This window comes from Lethenteron reissneri, chromosome 15, assembly GCF_015708825.2.
Source record: "Lethenteron reissneri isolate LAM-NWPU_2019-01 chromosome 15, ASM1570882v1, whole genome shotgun sequence".
NCBI classification, from domain to species: domain Eukaryota; kingdom Metazoa; phylum Chordata; class Hyperoartia; order Petromyzontiformes; family Petromyzontidae; genus Lethenteron; species Lethenteron reissneri.
The window spans coordinates 11,379,334-11,395,527 of NC_083793.1; the positions used below are offsets into that span (position 1 = coordinate 11,379,334).

At 52.2% G+C, this 16,194-nt stretch overlaps 1 pseudogene; it reads right to left on the reverse strand.

Moving 5' to 3' along the window:
* Positions 1 to 5,177: 5,177 nt before the first annotated feature.
* On the reverse strand, positions 5,178 to 16,139 carry LOC133342521 (transcriptional adapter 3-like; annotated as a pseudogene).
* Between the last annotated feature and the right edge of the window lie 55 nt (positions 16,140 to 16,194).

A 16,194-nucleotide genomic window follows, 5' to 3' on the forward strand; every position in this document is an offset into this window, starting at 1 on the left:
AGAAACAATAATAACAGAACACGACGGTGAGGATGCTTGTGTTGCGACCGAAACGTCGTGTTCTTTTATTGTTTTTTTCTACCTACGTGACTTTACCGATAGAACCAGAGATTATGGATTCCTGCAGTCACGAAAGCTTCAAATCAACTTTGTGACTTCTTTACTGGAACCATCTGTGATGAAAAGAGCTTTAGACCTCATCGGATTCCTCCTCCTCCAGGATGAACAAAGATTCTGATTCTTTGCACGCCGTGAGCACCTCAACCACGGATTGTTATTTTAAAGGGCACCCCCAGCGGCAGGTTTATAAAACTAGTTTATTATACCAGGTAGGGCCAACTGAGCCTCAACCTGTAGCTCTTTTTCAGAAGCGACCTGGCTATCAGAAATGAAAGCTCAACGAAGTGGCCTTATCATCAGGTGGACATGGAAAGCAACGAAAAAACTCTGAACGTGTGATGTTGATTCTAAATGTGGAGGGGAAAAAACGGAGGACTCGGAGAAAAAAGATCCACGTGACCACGAGGAAAGAGACATGCAAACTACAAATATACTATTTAAACTATTTTAAAACTATTTAAACTATTTTTAACCAGGTAACGCCCACTTAACTATATATAGTTATTTTTCAGAAGCGACGTGGCTATCACAAATGATTGCTCAACGAAGTGGAGTCGGGAGAGTTGGGAGGAGAGCGAGGGGAGGGGAGAGTCGAGAGAGAATGGTTTTGTCAATGTTTGCCCAGGTGGTATGCTAACTTCGATTTTTAGAATGGAATTTGACACTCAAAGTTACGTGTTGTAGATTTATGTTTGTTTTGCCAGACATCACGTTAGTCCGCTGCTGGGTAAATGGGGATCGTTGGCAATATTTGGCATTGAATTTTTTTTGTCTCGAGACAAAATCGTGGATGTTTGTCGTTGCAGCAGTTTTTATACCACATTCAGTGTCTCCTGGCGACTGGGAATCGCACTTTTACCAATTGCACGCGACTTTTTTGTTGCATTTCGCTGGCAAAGTTCGCCGTTATGTTGCAAGCCACCCCCTCCCCTTGGCTTACGGCTTCAATTAATCGAAACCCCGGTTCAATGACAATATTCGTAAAACGTCACTCCAAGTCAATTTAAATGCAACGGCGCCCCCTAGTGACATCATCGCTTACTTTGCAAGGAGGCAAACACCGGCGTCAGAATATTTACAATTTTTGGTTGTTTCACCAGGTAACCCCCACTGAGCAATTAACGCTCGTTTTTAGACGGGACCTGGCCACAATTCTAGCTCAACTAAGTGGCTTGTCGTGTGGAAATTTACAGCAGCCAAATAATTCTAAACGCGTGACGTTGATTCTAAATGTGGAGGGGAAAACCTGGAGGACCTGGAGAATAAGCATAACCAGTAAAAACAAAGTTTTTCACTATAAATCCTTTATATGCGTGGCGGTTAGAGTCCTCTCGTCCTCTGGCTTGAGATGGCTGCCACCTATGGGTCAGATGATTGCATTGCACCATTAAGCAATTGGTAATTAAATATATTTTTGTCCTAAACAGTGTAAAATTTTGGAAAAAAAGGTTTTCACGAACATTAATTGTCACGCACAACGAGTCTGTGTGGAAAATGTCAGCTCGATTGGATCACGGGAAGTGGGTTAAAAAACGACCAAAAGATTTGCACGGTCCTAAGCAAGCAAGCGAACTTAATATAAAGGATTTAAAAATCCACATGACCACGGGGAGAGACACCTTAAACTCCAAATATACAGCAGCACGCGTCAGGGTCGGGGTCGAACTCACGGCCTCCTGTACACCAGGCGAGGAAGTTAACATCTCCTCGCCACCGTGCTACCCACTACCCCACGTGGGCTCGGTGCGAGCAGTCCATGTCCTGCTTATTACATCATTGTCATTTTTGACATTTGTATTGCAGATTTAGTTTATACGTGTATGAAATATTTAGTAAAATTGAATAAACACATTCCCCGTTTGACTTTGCGTGATTCAATCGGAAATACAAATGAGATCGAGTCAGCTTAACACGTCGTGGGTTAGATCGCGTACATTTTTAACCGAAACGTCGGACTCGAATTGTAAACGTTGTAGTGAGTTTACTCTCCGACACACCGGTGTGCTATACGAGTAACTGGCAGGTTTTGTTTACGTGACAAACCTTACTAATTGGCCGTCTCGGGTGGTGGCAGGTTTTAACGACTTTTACGCGAAGTATCCCAAAACAACCTTTTATGGATGAGCTGTTAACGACCTCACTTGGTATACAGGTCGTGGATTTGAACCTGGGACCCCATGGCTCACAGCCCGGCACGTAGCTGTTAAGCTCAGCCAAGGTCATCACGTCACCTTTCGAAGTTGGCAAAAGTTCGTTTAGAGATTTGAACACAATCGCAGCTGCGATATCTACTGTGCCACAAGCGATTGGTGGATGAAAATGCCCTGGGTTCTTAAATGTTTTTATTATATAGTTGTATTTAAAATGAGAAAAAAGTAGAATTTGAACCGAGCACCCAACGAGATGTTGCCTACCTCGCCTGGTATGCAGGTCTTGGCTTCCATCCCAACCCCGACACCTGTTGTATATTTGGAGTTTGCATGTTCTCCCCATAGTCATGCGGATTTTTGTCCGGGTCCTCCGGTTTTTTTCCTCCACATTTAGAAACATGCATTTATAGAGTATTTGCCTGCTAGAAAATCCCACGCGATGAGCCGCTTCGTTGAGCTCTCATTTGAGAAAGCCAGGTCGCTTCTGAAAAACAGCTACGTAGCTCAGTGGCTCTTCCCTGGTAAAATAAAATGTTTAGTTGAATAGTTTAGTGTTTTTTAGAACTCACAGGGCCGAATGCTCACCACTTGGCCACCTTGCGACCTGCATCCGATACCACGTAGACTTCGGACCGTCCAACAGTAGCTGCCACGGTTTTTCATTTTTCACGGATGATGGCTTTTGGCTCTTGGCCAAAACTGCTTCCAGGCACGAACTGCCAAAATGTACCGGCTTCTTGCACAATCCTGCAATGTACAAACAATCCTCCATCACGTGCCACACAGACTGACCCCATCGTTCCATCTCTTGGACATTTATGAGTGGTTAATGTTGAATGATAAGAAAAGTGAGTCCATAAGAGGTATTTTTTGGGTTAGATCACATAAATGTGTGTCATTAAACCAGCCACCACCCAACACAGCCAATTAAACAAGTATATATTATATTCTTGGGTATTTCGGTAAAGTCACGTAGATAGGTTCAAAGAAAATAACACAAATTTTATTTGAACCGATCTATGTGACTTTACCGAAAGACCCAAGAATAGGAATTCCTGCAGACACGAAAGTTAAGTCAATATTTAATATTATGTATATTGGACGCGAAAGCCTTCGTGTTAAAAATAAAAGTGAAGCTTGGGCAGGACACATTAGTAGGGCAGGAAGGGATGATGACCGATGGTCAAGATTAACGACGGGGTGGCAACCAAAGTAGAAAACGATCCCTCCCCCCAGAAAGTTTGTCACTCGTCCCGGAGACATTAATTCCCACACAGTCAATTGGACACACACTCGACACACAACACATTCGCCTGTGTACGATCTCACCTAACGCACTCGTTCACACGACCTTCGACTAATAATACACCACGCTCTTCTACGAGGCCGAGCTGCAGCCGTATTTAAAGCGGCACGTATTTGTGGGATTCACGGCAAGCGCTTGGGATTTCAAAAATATTTATTAAGTGTTCAGCAACTCGACATTGCTCTTGTTTTAACTTGTCATGTGCAACCCACGTGGAGCAGAACCACAGAACCGCACTCCGACGTCAACCACACACCAGGTACCAAAACTCAGGAACCAACCACACTCACGGACACTAAATCACACAGACGAGTACAAACCGACCACAAATACCAACCACCCGGGTACTGACCACACTGTTATAAACCACACATTGGTTGCGACCACACTCAAAGTGAAGTACAAACCACACACATACACGAAGGTAGAAACCACTCACACACCGACCACACCGCACGCACACGCTACTTGTGGAGGACGAGGCTATACACGCGTGGGGTCCCGATGGCTCGCCAAATATCCACAACCGAACGCCTAACACCTGCGCAAAAACCACAACCCCAAAACCTTCTTGCAAAACACTACCACTACCTCAATACACGGCACAGAACTACCGAGATACCCTAACCCCTTAAAACAGCACTAACCCTGCCCCCAACTCCTAATGATGTTACCTGTGAGGTTAATACCTGACCTTTTCTTAATGCTACGAGCACTAGCCGAGACTCTAAACCCTCACACCAATACCAATGCTGCCTTTTCCACTGCCACTGGGAAGCGTGCCGGTTGTTCGCGAGCCAGGCAACTTGGCTCAGGCCGAATTCCCACACTGGCTTCAACCGGGCCCAGCTGACCGACCTGCGTGCAGGGCCTCTGCTTGGCTCGCTTGCGAGCTGCACGCCGTTAGCCGGGCCCGCCCTTGGAAACCAGCGGTGGCATCGTGGCTTCAACGAGGAAGCGAGAGGTGTGGTGATTGGTGCCCATCGCTGAACTTAGTTTCGGGGCCGTGCACATCTAAAACACGGCTGAGAAGTATAAATCAAGACACTTACTTGGGAACTCCTAACACACACCAGGCCTGCATTATTTGTATCTCTTATCTCTTCCCTCCCAGGCCACAGGAGGGGATGGGATGTAATGTTAGAGGCCTCCAGGACCATTCCTGGGCCAATGAGCCGTCTTCTTCGGGGTCGTGGAAACGCAGCAAGACGATTGCCTAGCACCCTACCCACCGGGCATGTAACGGTGCATCGGGTTCAAATCGATTCCTGTGCTCAAGATGCACACGTTATCTAAATCGTGCGTGAGAAGTCGCGACTTGCGAACTATACAGACGACGCGCTCACGTTACAAGTGTCGGCGAGTGGGGGGTAAATAAAAACTGTACAAACGAAAAGGAGGCAACGCGACGAGACGCTCAAAAACGAGACGAACTGACCGTTAACGGAATCGCGAACCCGTCAATCGCGACGCGACACACGCGAGGATCGGCACGCGACCGCCATCACCATCCACGCCCCCGGGACGCCAACATCTCCCCTCGCGGAAACAACGGCGCAGGCGCGAGCCCCGGAGGGCCGACGACGCGGTGATAACCTCTCTCCTCCCTCCCCCGCCCAACCCGTTGCCGTCCTCACGCATCCAGCAGCTTGAGGATGCTCTCCCTCTCCTTGAGCACCTTCCAGGCGTGCTCCTTCTCCTTCTTGGTGGGCGTCCGCTTCTTCTGCCGGGCGCCCATGATGCGCCGGTAGGCCTCCATCACCTCCGTGTCGGCCACGCGAGCGCTGGGCGCGCAGCTCCTGACGCCGCATCTCCTCCCGCGCCATCCTGCCCGAGAAGACGCGTCACGGTACACGTCAACCCGAACCTCGGGGGCAGAGACCACGTGTGTCCAGCGGTGGCGCATTCACCGCTTGTTGCAAGGATTGGCAGGTCAAGCCGCACCGGCTGGCCTGGTTAATACCGCCGGTGTATTAACCGTATATACGAGTAATACAACCCCCCTGGGTTAACGTCGGGGATTGCGTCCCTGTAATGTGCGACAAAGAATATCAAAACGACGTCATTCGGAGCGGTTTACAGGGTAGCGGTACGGTGGTGGGGCGAGTGAAGGGACAACGGATAACGAGAAAGGACAGACGATGCTGTCGGCGACGCGAGTGTGTGGGTTGAGGCGACGCAAATTGGGTAGCTGTGTTAGTAACACAACGACGATGTGCTTGCGAAATGACGTAAAAATGGAAAAACGTAAATCGGGGTGTTACTGTACAACGAAGAGGCTTGCTTCGCGATGGGACGTGAAGTCTCCCGTGATGTTATTTGACAAAAGCAGTAGGCTGTGTGCGCTGGAGTCGTCGGTCCATTAGTGCGAGATTAGAAAAATACACCGCAAATTTACTTAAATTGGAACGACCAATAGAAACATCACCCCTGCTGGCAGACCGGTGGCCACTTGCATGCCGGTGCCGTGTTCAGGTTCACACTGCACACGTTGGACAGCTGCCATTAGACGTTTTGAGCTACGTTACAGGCGCAACGTAATTGTAAGGATTGTTATTATTTATTAGAATATTACAGACTTTCCCGTTCCGAGACGTCTGCATCGTGTGGCTGTCCCCGTTCACCGCCGAATCTCGTGAATGCGCAAGCGGCTCGGCATTCATTCTACTTAGAGAGGCGTCATAGTAGCGCCGCTGTTTTAAAGACGTCGCTACTCACGGCGGAGAACCGTAGCGACACGACCGCAACTTTACAATAGCTGGCGCCAAACTGTGCCACACACGCCCCTCCCGCGTGGCCTTTTAATTTTGAATCCGTTCTGATGACGTACGTAGTGTACGTCCATCGGAGCAGAATCGGAGGAAAGCTGATGACGTACGTCATCGGAATGGGTAAGGGTTAACAGACTTAAATGTATTCTCAAGCTTGTAACACGTGCATTGAATTGTGTAATGCTGTTGTTCCCAAAAATATAAAACGACTCACACACAGTAGAGAACAAACAAACGGAGGTTAAAAAAGATATCACATTGACCGTCAAGCCAAGTGCTTGGGCCTGGGCACGTGAGTGGGATACGACGATAAGCGGCCAAGAACGTTGCCAGGGAAGGGAAGCGGTGTGCCGGGGAGGACGACCACCGCAGGGGCTAAGAGGAATGAAATCGACCCAACTGCCGGCACGACGTTGGCCATCAAAGCGAAACACCACGGGAGAGATGGCGACGGGCTTTGGGAGGTTCTCATCCAGCAGCGGATAGACGTGGTCCCATTGCGCGGATGATACGTCGCACGCAGCTAAGTTCACGTTGCCCATGCCACCGCGAGAGGCGCGAGCCGTTCACCACTAAGTTAAACAAAACCATTCATTAATTGATCCACGACTCTGAAATTGCGACAATTCAACAAATGTCCCAGTGGGATGAATCGATCCGCTCTGGTGGGGATGGGCAATCTGGTGAGGTGGCTTTAGCGGTAGAGCGAGCGGCTCACAACGGGAAGGTCATCAGGACAAATCCCGGTTGGGGTTTGCTCGGCGCATCATCCCTCTGGGGGCCTTATAAAACAAGTACCACTTTGTGGGAAAGTCAAACAGTTGGTTTGTTCTACGGACAGACACTCGTCCCCGCCATTGAAATGTAGAATTTCTACCACCGGCTCAAAGAGTTGTAAGCAGGAGATGTATGTATGCATGTTGAACTTCTTTCGCACTAATCGGAGGTGTGGGGGGGGGGAAGGACAGCAAACTAAACACAAAAAGCAGTCTGAGACGAGCACAAATGCACCATGCTCATTTGAGTAAGCAGGGCCTCACCGCAGGAGGTCCTGCTTGCGTGCGCGGTTGTGCGCCGTGACGGCACGCAGCTCGGCCTGCCGCTTGCGCAGCTCGGCCAGAACCTCGTCCTCGGAGTCCTCCCCGCCGCGGCCCTCCGAGTCCAGCAGCCCCTGCGCCAGCAGCTCCTCCCGGATGCGCGCCTCCAGCGACTTGGTGTGCGGCACGCTGAGGTGGGCCAGCGCGCGCACACGCACGCACACGTACCAACGCACATCAGACACGTGAGGTCCTGCACGCCGGTACGGCGCTCGCAGGCGCACGTTACAAAGACAAAGATCCTCTGGGATAGAGATGAACAGGACTGGTGGTTCAGGTGCTGTCAGTGAGCATGGGAATGGAATTTGGGTCACCAGGATCATTGCTGTGAGGGTCGCTCCTCTGCTCTGGCGAGATGTTAACTACGCGGTGGAGAGATGTTTAGTCTAACACGTAGGCTTTCGTGACCAATATTATCTGTAAGAGGTGTTTCGGGTTAGATCGCATGAATATAAATGTGTCGTTAAACCTGCCACCACCCAACACAGCCAATTAGTGAGGTTTGTCATGTAAACAAGGGGATTCAAGGTAATTGTAAATGTTATAGGTATACTCTCAAGCACACTAGTAACTAATTGACGAGATTTTAACGACCCCGCTCAGTACACAGGAGGTCGTGGGTTCGATCACGACCCTGACGCCTGCTGTATATTTGGAGTTTCCCCGTGGCCATGTGGATTTTTCTCCGGGTACTCCGGTTTCTCCCTAACATTTAGAAACGTGCGTTTAGAGTATTTTGCTGCTATAAATATCCACGTGATAAGCCACTTCGTTGAGCTTTCATTTGTGGCCAGGTCGCTTCTGAAAAAGAGCTACATAGTTCAAAAGGTTAACCACTCGCCATTGTTGCTTATGGCTCTCCTCCAGAGGCCTATCTTGACACTGCTGGTAACCAGTCCATCGAACAAACATGGAGCGATACAGATCCTCACACACACACCACACACGCCTACCTGAGGGGCTTGGCTTGGCTGCGGGGGGATGTGGCCGCCCCATCCCCTTCACTGGCCTTGCTGGCCAGTTCCGGGATCGGAGACTCCTCCATGGGTGAGATGATGTTCTCCTGCAAGGCGGACACCATCGTTACAACCAGCAGAGCCTTACTCTTTGGTTCTTTCGATAAAGTCACGTAGTTAAAATACAAATCACGACCACCTCTACGGGGAGGGTTTTCACACATCTGTTCTGTGGTTTTCCCACCTGATGATGATGATTGCTTGTGTTGCAATCGAAACGTCGTGATTTGTATTTCTAACTACGTGACTTTACCGAAATAACTAAGAGTATGGATACCTGCAGTTACGAAAGCTTCAAATCAAGATTCAGCAGAGCCTTGTGTGCTCAGCAACAATGCCATTGATATTTTTACCTGGGAAGGCCTTGCCGAGTCCTGAGACTCTGTTTAGGAGGGTCTTACTACTTTGGGTCCTTTGACCAATTCCATAAATGGCAAGTTTTGCATCCTTGCGAGAACCACAGTACCCACAGTAACCACAGGCACACAAGGGAGTAATATTTTCAAAACGTCCCCACGGATTTGAGAACCCACTGCTGTATTACCACTTTATGGCCATCTGGTGAATGAATACGAGTCATGACTCCACTGGCACTTTGAGATGTACTGCATCATGGGAGGGAGGCCATAAACCGGGGGTGGCCAACCTGTAAAAGGCCAAGAGCCAACAAGTACCCATGAGTTCTGAAAATAGCCAAGTGTGTATATTTTACATGTGTATATATAATGACAGTTTTCGGCAGACATTCATAATTATTTTTCTACCACTGTGATAGTACGTTCTACGTTATGCCCCTTCGATAGAGCCACATGTGGGTGCACTGCTGGCTGTAAACAATAAATGACGGTGATGATGATCACACTACCGGCAGGAAGGGCCACAGTGAAGAACGTTGCTTTTTGCCCTGCGCGTGGCACCCACGGCCGTCGACAGCATATTCACGCCCGAGCAATCAGGTCGCACGAACGAATCGCCTGCTTATAATGTGGACGTCGTCTCTGGTTGCAGGCAACCAAGAAGCACAACCAATTGCTCAGGAGTGGACCCGGCCATTACCTCCACGAGGGCCTGCACCAGGCGCTGGGTGAGCGGCCCAAACGGGCACGCGTCCTCCGGCTGCTCGTTCTGCGTCCCCGCATCGTTACGCCGCATCAGGTTGTCCACCTCTGCACACGCACGCACAGTTCCTGCCGCGCTCCGGAAAAACGTCCGCACTGAGAATCCGACGGTGGCTGTGGCCACACACCTTTAAAAATTAGCGCTTCTGGTGCCAATGACCCCTGACCTGTGTTTCCCAGGGTGCCTTGGGTCCCCTTCTTCCTGTCGGCCGCGCTTGCAGGGCGAGCGCCGTCCCTCTGCTCCTCCTGCAGGTCCTCCTGCGCCCAGCGCTGGCAGTAGTGTTTGCCCAGCGGGGGACCTGCCCTCCAACACACACACACACAACAAAACACACCGACATGAGCCCACAACACGTTATATGAGCCCCGACTACAATCCCAACACAGATACTGACAGACCCCCAAAAACCATCCTTTTCTACGAAGCAGCAGTGATGCCACTACAGCGCTCATGCAAGGCGAGCTGCACGTAAAGCGTCAGAGGATCATTGGCAGGTCACAGGACAGACCCGTGTGTTATTGGCAGACTGACATGACTGGCAGATGCACCACGAGTGCTCCCAACTGCGCTACCTTGCAACGTTTTAGCCGCCCAGAACTCTGCCCGTTGTTATTGCTGGAGGGCGACAGCCTCCAACAGTCCAGTGGCATCCCTCACGAGCCTCCTCTACAGAGGGCGATCTTGACACCGCTGGCATCGGTCGGCGGCTAGTTCACTCAGCTCCACACCCGCCCTGTACCAGATCAGCCCATTTCCTCTCTAGTCCGTGCCACATCAATTCATCCCCTCTATCCATCCAATCGAAAGCTGCTGGGGCAAGTGGTGGCTGGCATGGGCTACATGACCCAGCTAAAATAAGAACCCCCCCCCCCCCCATTAAAGCCGAAACAGGCTGCTGGGGCAAGTGCTGATAGCGAGCACCTACGACGGCCCAGCCAACGCACACGTGCAATGAGCAACGCATGGAGATGGGGGGGGGGGGCAGCGCCTGGGACCGCCCGCCAGGGTGACTCCTGGGTGGGAGTTCACCTTGTAGTATTCGGCCTCATCCTCCGGAACCTTGAGCAGCTCCTCCAGGACTCGGATCTCCTCGGCCGTGATGTCGGCACAGTACGGCTCCACTGACGCCCAGAAGCTGTGCATCACGCGCAAAAGACAAAGATTCCCCTGTATAGCGTTAACAGACTGGTGGGGCAAGTGCTGTTAGCGAGCACCCTAATGAAGGCCATACAGCAAACAAACAGGTGGGTGGCCAGCACTACGCCTGGCTGCTATCGTCTCCCCAATGCTGATGCTTACACAACGCACCAGGAACCAATTAAAGGCTGAATCGCCCTAGGGGAGGCCAGAAAGAGTTAAAATATTTATCAAGTGGGAATGTTACATAGGCCACCGGGTTTGTAGTGCAGTGAGCTAATAGTCTGTTGACAGGGAAGGGATCCTCGTTTTATTTTGTTGTGCGCACTTGAGAGAAAATACGGGTGTCCCTGTGTGTAACTATGTGTGTCGGCAAACACGTTCGTATTTGCGCACGCGTGCATATATGGCCGTGTACGTGTGTAATTGTATGCATGTGCGTGCATGTATGTATATGTGAGCGTGAGCCTACAGTTGCTTGTGCGCGCATACGTTCGTGAAATTGTGCATCAGTTTAACACATGGTAGGCTTTCGCGACCAATGTCATCCATAATAAAGTTTTTTTTGGGTTTTTTTGGGTTAGATTGCGTAAATATGAATGTGTCGTTAAACCTGCCACCACTCGACACGGCCAATTAGTAAGGTTTGTCACGTAACCAAAAACGTGCTAATTAGTTACTAGTTCAGCACACCGCTGTGTTGGAGAGTAAACCCGACGTTTAGTTGGTGGATGTGTGTGCTTCGGGCGTGTGTAAATGTGGGTTAAAAATGTGTGGATTTTTGTGCGCGCCATAGCATGCACGTATGCGTGTGCACGCGTGCGCGCATTTTGCGAGTACGCATGTGCGTGCTACGTGCGCGTGCTACCGGCTGGGCGCGTCGTTCTTGGGCGCCCGGGGCTCGTCCATCACGTCGTCTGGGAACTCGTACTCCTGGAACTTGGGCTGGAGGTTCTTGGTCTTGGGCCGCCCAGGCCCATGGCCCCCACCGCCTGCCCCCGCCCCGTGGGCGCCCCCCGTCCCCGCCGAGCCGTGCCTGCGACCCGCACCGACGGTCTCGGCATCGCTACCGGCACCACGCCGCCCCCCACCACCGGTCACTTTAGCGTCAGCAAACGACGGAAGGCCGAACCTCCCGAGGGGAGCCAGAGGTTGAGCCAGGCTCGTCCCATATTTCAGGTGACTTTGTGTCTCCAAAAACATCCTCGCGTTGTTGAATGAAAAACAACAACTTTGAAGGGCGTATTTTGTCTGACGCGCGAGCACGTGCCGGCCAATTTCTGGTCTAAACTTTGAATGAGATTTTTGCAGCCATCTCTGGCCAAGCAGCGTTCGGAGGAATTGACGGGTAGATGACATTCATTCAGATAAATGCAGATGATGTTTAAAACCAGGCATGAGCCACCGAAAAGAGGGGAAGATAAGAAAAGCCGATTGTTGTACCAAACTTCTACGATGCTCCCTGCGCCTTCACCAAACAGCACTGGCCAGCATGGTGAAGTATGGTCAAATTACCGCCACAACCCGTGTGGAGTGAGGAGGCCCTCAGCTAGCAGTGGGAAAAAGGGCTGGACAGTCTGTTCTCCTATAACACAGTAATTCCGTTCCTGAAGAACACCGCGTTATGGGAAAATCGCATTATAATAATTAATATATAATAGAGGGCGTAAAGCAGTACACAATAACACGTGAGATGCGTATGCAGGCCAAACAAAGATTGAGGCGCGTGGGTAGCATCTAGAAGCATCCAAATGCCTTGTGTGGTCACGCTACGACGAAGCAGCCGTACAGCTGCTTATTCCTACTCGCGCGACGTAGTTCCATTCTCTCTTTCATGTTATATCCAATTCACATCCGCGGCATAACAAAACATATGTTCCTTAATATATTCATGGCGTTATATCCAATTATCGTTATGATAACAACACGCTTAACGGGACAACAGACTGTACGTGTACACGAGAGGCATTGAGACGTTGTCAAGAGAAACCTGGGTCAGAAACATCAAGAAAGTCTAGGGATGAGTTGTGGATGAAAACATTTAGGATTTTGGGATATTTAAGGACAATTTCACACCTCTTTTGGGGTTTTCAGATCTTTTACATTTTCTGCTCGTGATAAACGTCTCCGTGCAAACACAAGCGGGGTCACCCACCGCGCCCATGAAGTCGCGTTTGGTAGGAGACGCGCGCGCAAGTGAGATGGCGTCAACCCCTTATCAGTGCCTACCTTATTAGACCAATTCATAACTTATTGGTCAACTCGTGGCCTTATAAATCTCAACGTTCATCCCACAAAGTCCCATTACAAGGGAGAAACACAAACGAAGACACTTTTTTTGTCCGTATTGAAACGGCTGTACGCCATATGGAACTCAAACTAAATTTCCCTGTACAAGAATACGGGTAAACGGTATGGGTTGACAGGTATGATTATTGTGTGTAGTTTCGAAGACTGGCTGGTAGTAAGGTCCCCCGCAAGCACTCACCCATGGCTCCCCTTGCTGTCCGGCTTCTGTTTCTTGGGTTTGCTGCCTCCGTGCTTGCCTGTGGAGGATGCCACGTGCTCGGCCGCCTTCGTGAACTTCTTATCGCCCTTACGATCCTGCCAGTCGGTCAGGATCTGTGCGGCACCACAACAGAGGGGGGGGGGGCAAGGGAGGGGTCATGGTCATGGTGCCATACCTTTAAACCCCTTATGAGTGCCTACCTCATCACAGACCAATTTAGACTTTATTGGTCACCCCATGCCCTTATAAATCTCAACGTTCATCCTACAAAGTCTCACCACAAGGGAGATACACAAACAAATAGACCAAAAAAATGCCTGTATTGAAACGGCTGTACGCCGTATGGACCTGAAACCTCCCTGTACAAGAATACAGGTAAACCGTATGAGTTGACAGGTATGCAAATGCATTCGTGGCTCAAAACACGACTGAAAGATCCCCTTAACCAGCCGCGCCTCGCGACCCCTCATCACCTGGGTCTCTCCCTGCACCTCATTAGGACCACCAGCTCACTCATCACCATCCCCTCATCTGTGTCACACCACTCTCCTCACTTGCATCTCTCGTCTGCTCACCCCATGTCTCTGCTCACCCTTTATTCACCGGGGTCTCAGTCTGTTGGTCCCTCCCCTCACTCCTCCACTCTCTCTCCTTACTTGGGATCTCTTCCTTCACTTATCCTGTCCCACTCCTGGATTTCTTCTCTTCTGACCCCTGCACTCTCAACCCTCTCCTCGCCTGGATCTCTCCTCCGCTCATCCCATCTCTCCGCTCACCCCTCCACTCTCTCCTCACCTGGGATCTCCTCCTCCTCCACTCATCCCATCTCTCGCTCCCCAGCCCGGTTCTACCCCAACACCTCCACCACCACCGACCACCCTCAACCCCACCACCACCACACCTGGATCTCCGTCTCGAGGTTGCGCAGGCGGCGCGACGCCGCTGCCAGCAGAGTCTCGAGCTCGAGCTGCAGCGTGTCCAGCTCCTCGGGGCCCACGCCGTCCTCGGCCGGGCGGCTCAGCACGGCCGTGTAGCGCGGGCACTGCCGCGTGTGCTCCACGGCGCGGAAATCGTGGAACTCCAGCGGGCACTCCTTGAGCTCGCTCATGGCGACCGCGGCTCCCCGCCCCCCACGTACGCCTTCAAGAGACACCACACACACAGGATCTTTATACCGTACTGGAGGAATCCGATGAGCTACGAAGCTTTTTTTTTTTAGACAGACGCCCAGACGGCGCACTTAAACACCGGTTCCCACACACACAGCACAACACTCACAAGTCTCAGAAAACTCGCTCAGTTCACACACCACAGCACGGCTCCCCAAGTCCAGATCCTGCTCACTGGGATCCCAACCCCACAAGGCGGTCACAGAGACCCAGGGCCCACGCTCACCCAGACCCCAACCCCACAAGGAGGTCACCGAGACCCAGGGTCCACACTCACCCAGATCCCAACCCCACAAGGCGGTCACCGAGACCCAGGGTCCACACTCACCCAGATCCCAACTCCACAAGGTGGTCACAGAGACCCAGGGCCCACACTCACCCAGATCCCAACCCCACACTGTGGTCACAGGGACCCAGGGCCCACACTCACCCAGATCCCAACCCCACAAGGAGGTCACCGAGACCCAGGGTCCACACTCACCCAGATCCCAACCCCAAAAGGCGGTCACCGAGACCCAGGGTCCACACTCACCCAGATCCCAACTCCACAAGGTGGTCACAGAGACCCAGGGCCCACACTCACCCAGATCCCAACCCCACACTGTGGTCACAGGGACCCAGGGCCCACACTCACCCAGATCCCAACTCCACAAGGCGGTCACCGAGACCCAGGGCCCACACTCACCCAGATCCCAACTCCACACTGCGGTCACAGGGACCCAGGGCCCACACTCACCCAGATCCCAACCCCACACTGTGGTCACAGAGACCCAGGGCCCACGCTCACCCAGATCCCAACTCCACAAGGAGGTCACAGGGACCCAGGGCCCACGCTCACCCAGATCCCAACCACACAAGGCGGTCACAGGGACCCAGGGCCCACGCTCACCCAGATCCCAACTCCACAAGGAGGTCACAGGGACCCAGGGCCCACGCTCACCCAGATCCCAACCCCACACTGTGGTCACAGAGACCCAGGGCCCACGCTCACCCAGATCCCAACTCCACAAGGAGGTCACAGGGACCCAGGGCCCACGCTCACCCAGATCCCAACTCCACAAGGCGGTCACAGAGACCCAGGGCCCACGCTCACCCAGATCCCAACCCCACACTGTGGTCACAGGGACCCAGGGCCCACGCTCACCCAGATCCCAACCCACAAGGAGGTCACAGAGACCCAGGGCCCACGCTCACCCAGATCCCAACCACACAAGGCGGTCACAGAGACCCAGGGCCCACACTCACCCAGATCCCAACCCCACAAGGTGGTCACAGAGACCCAGGGCCCACGCTCACCCAGATCCCAACCCCACAAGGTGGTCACAGGGACCCAGGGCCCACACTCACCCAGATCCCAACCCCACAAGGTGGCCACAGAGACCCAGGGCCCACGCTCACCCAGATCCCAACTCCACAAGGCGGTCACAGAGACCCAGGGCCCACGCTCACCCAGATCCCAACCCCACAAGGAGGTCACAGAGACCCAGGGACCACACTCACCCAGATCCCAACCCCACAAGGTGGCCACAGAGACCCAGGGCCCACGCTCACCCAGATCCCAACTCCACAAGGTGGTCACATGGACCCAGGGCCCACGCTCACCCAGATCCCAACTCCACACCGTGGCCACAGAGACCCAGGGCCCACACTCACAGGGACCCAGGGCCCACGCTCACCCGGCCCGCAGTCCCCACTGCCCGCGGTCCCCTCTCGCTCTGCCTCTCGGCCGCTTTCTTTCCGCGCGCGCCACAGCCAATCGCAGCCGCCTCCGCGTGTCACGTGCCGCCCATTGAGCCAATC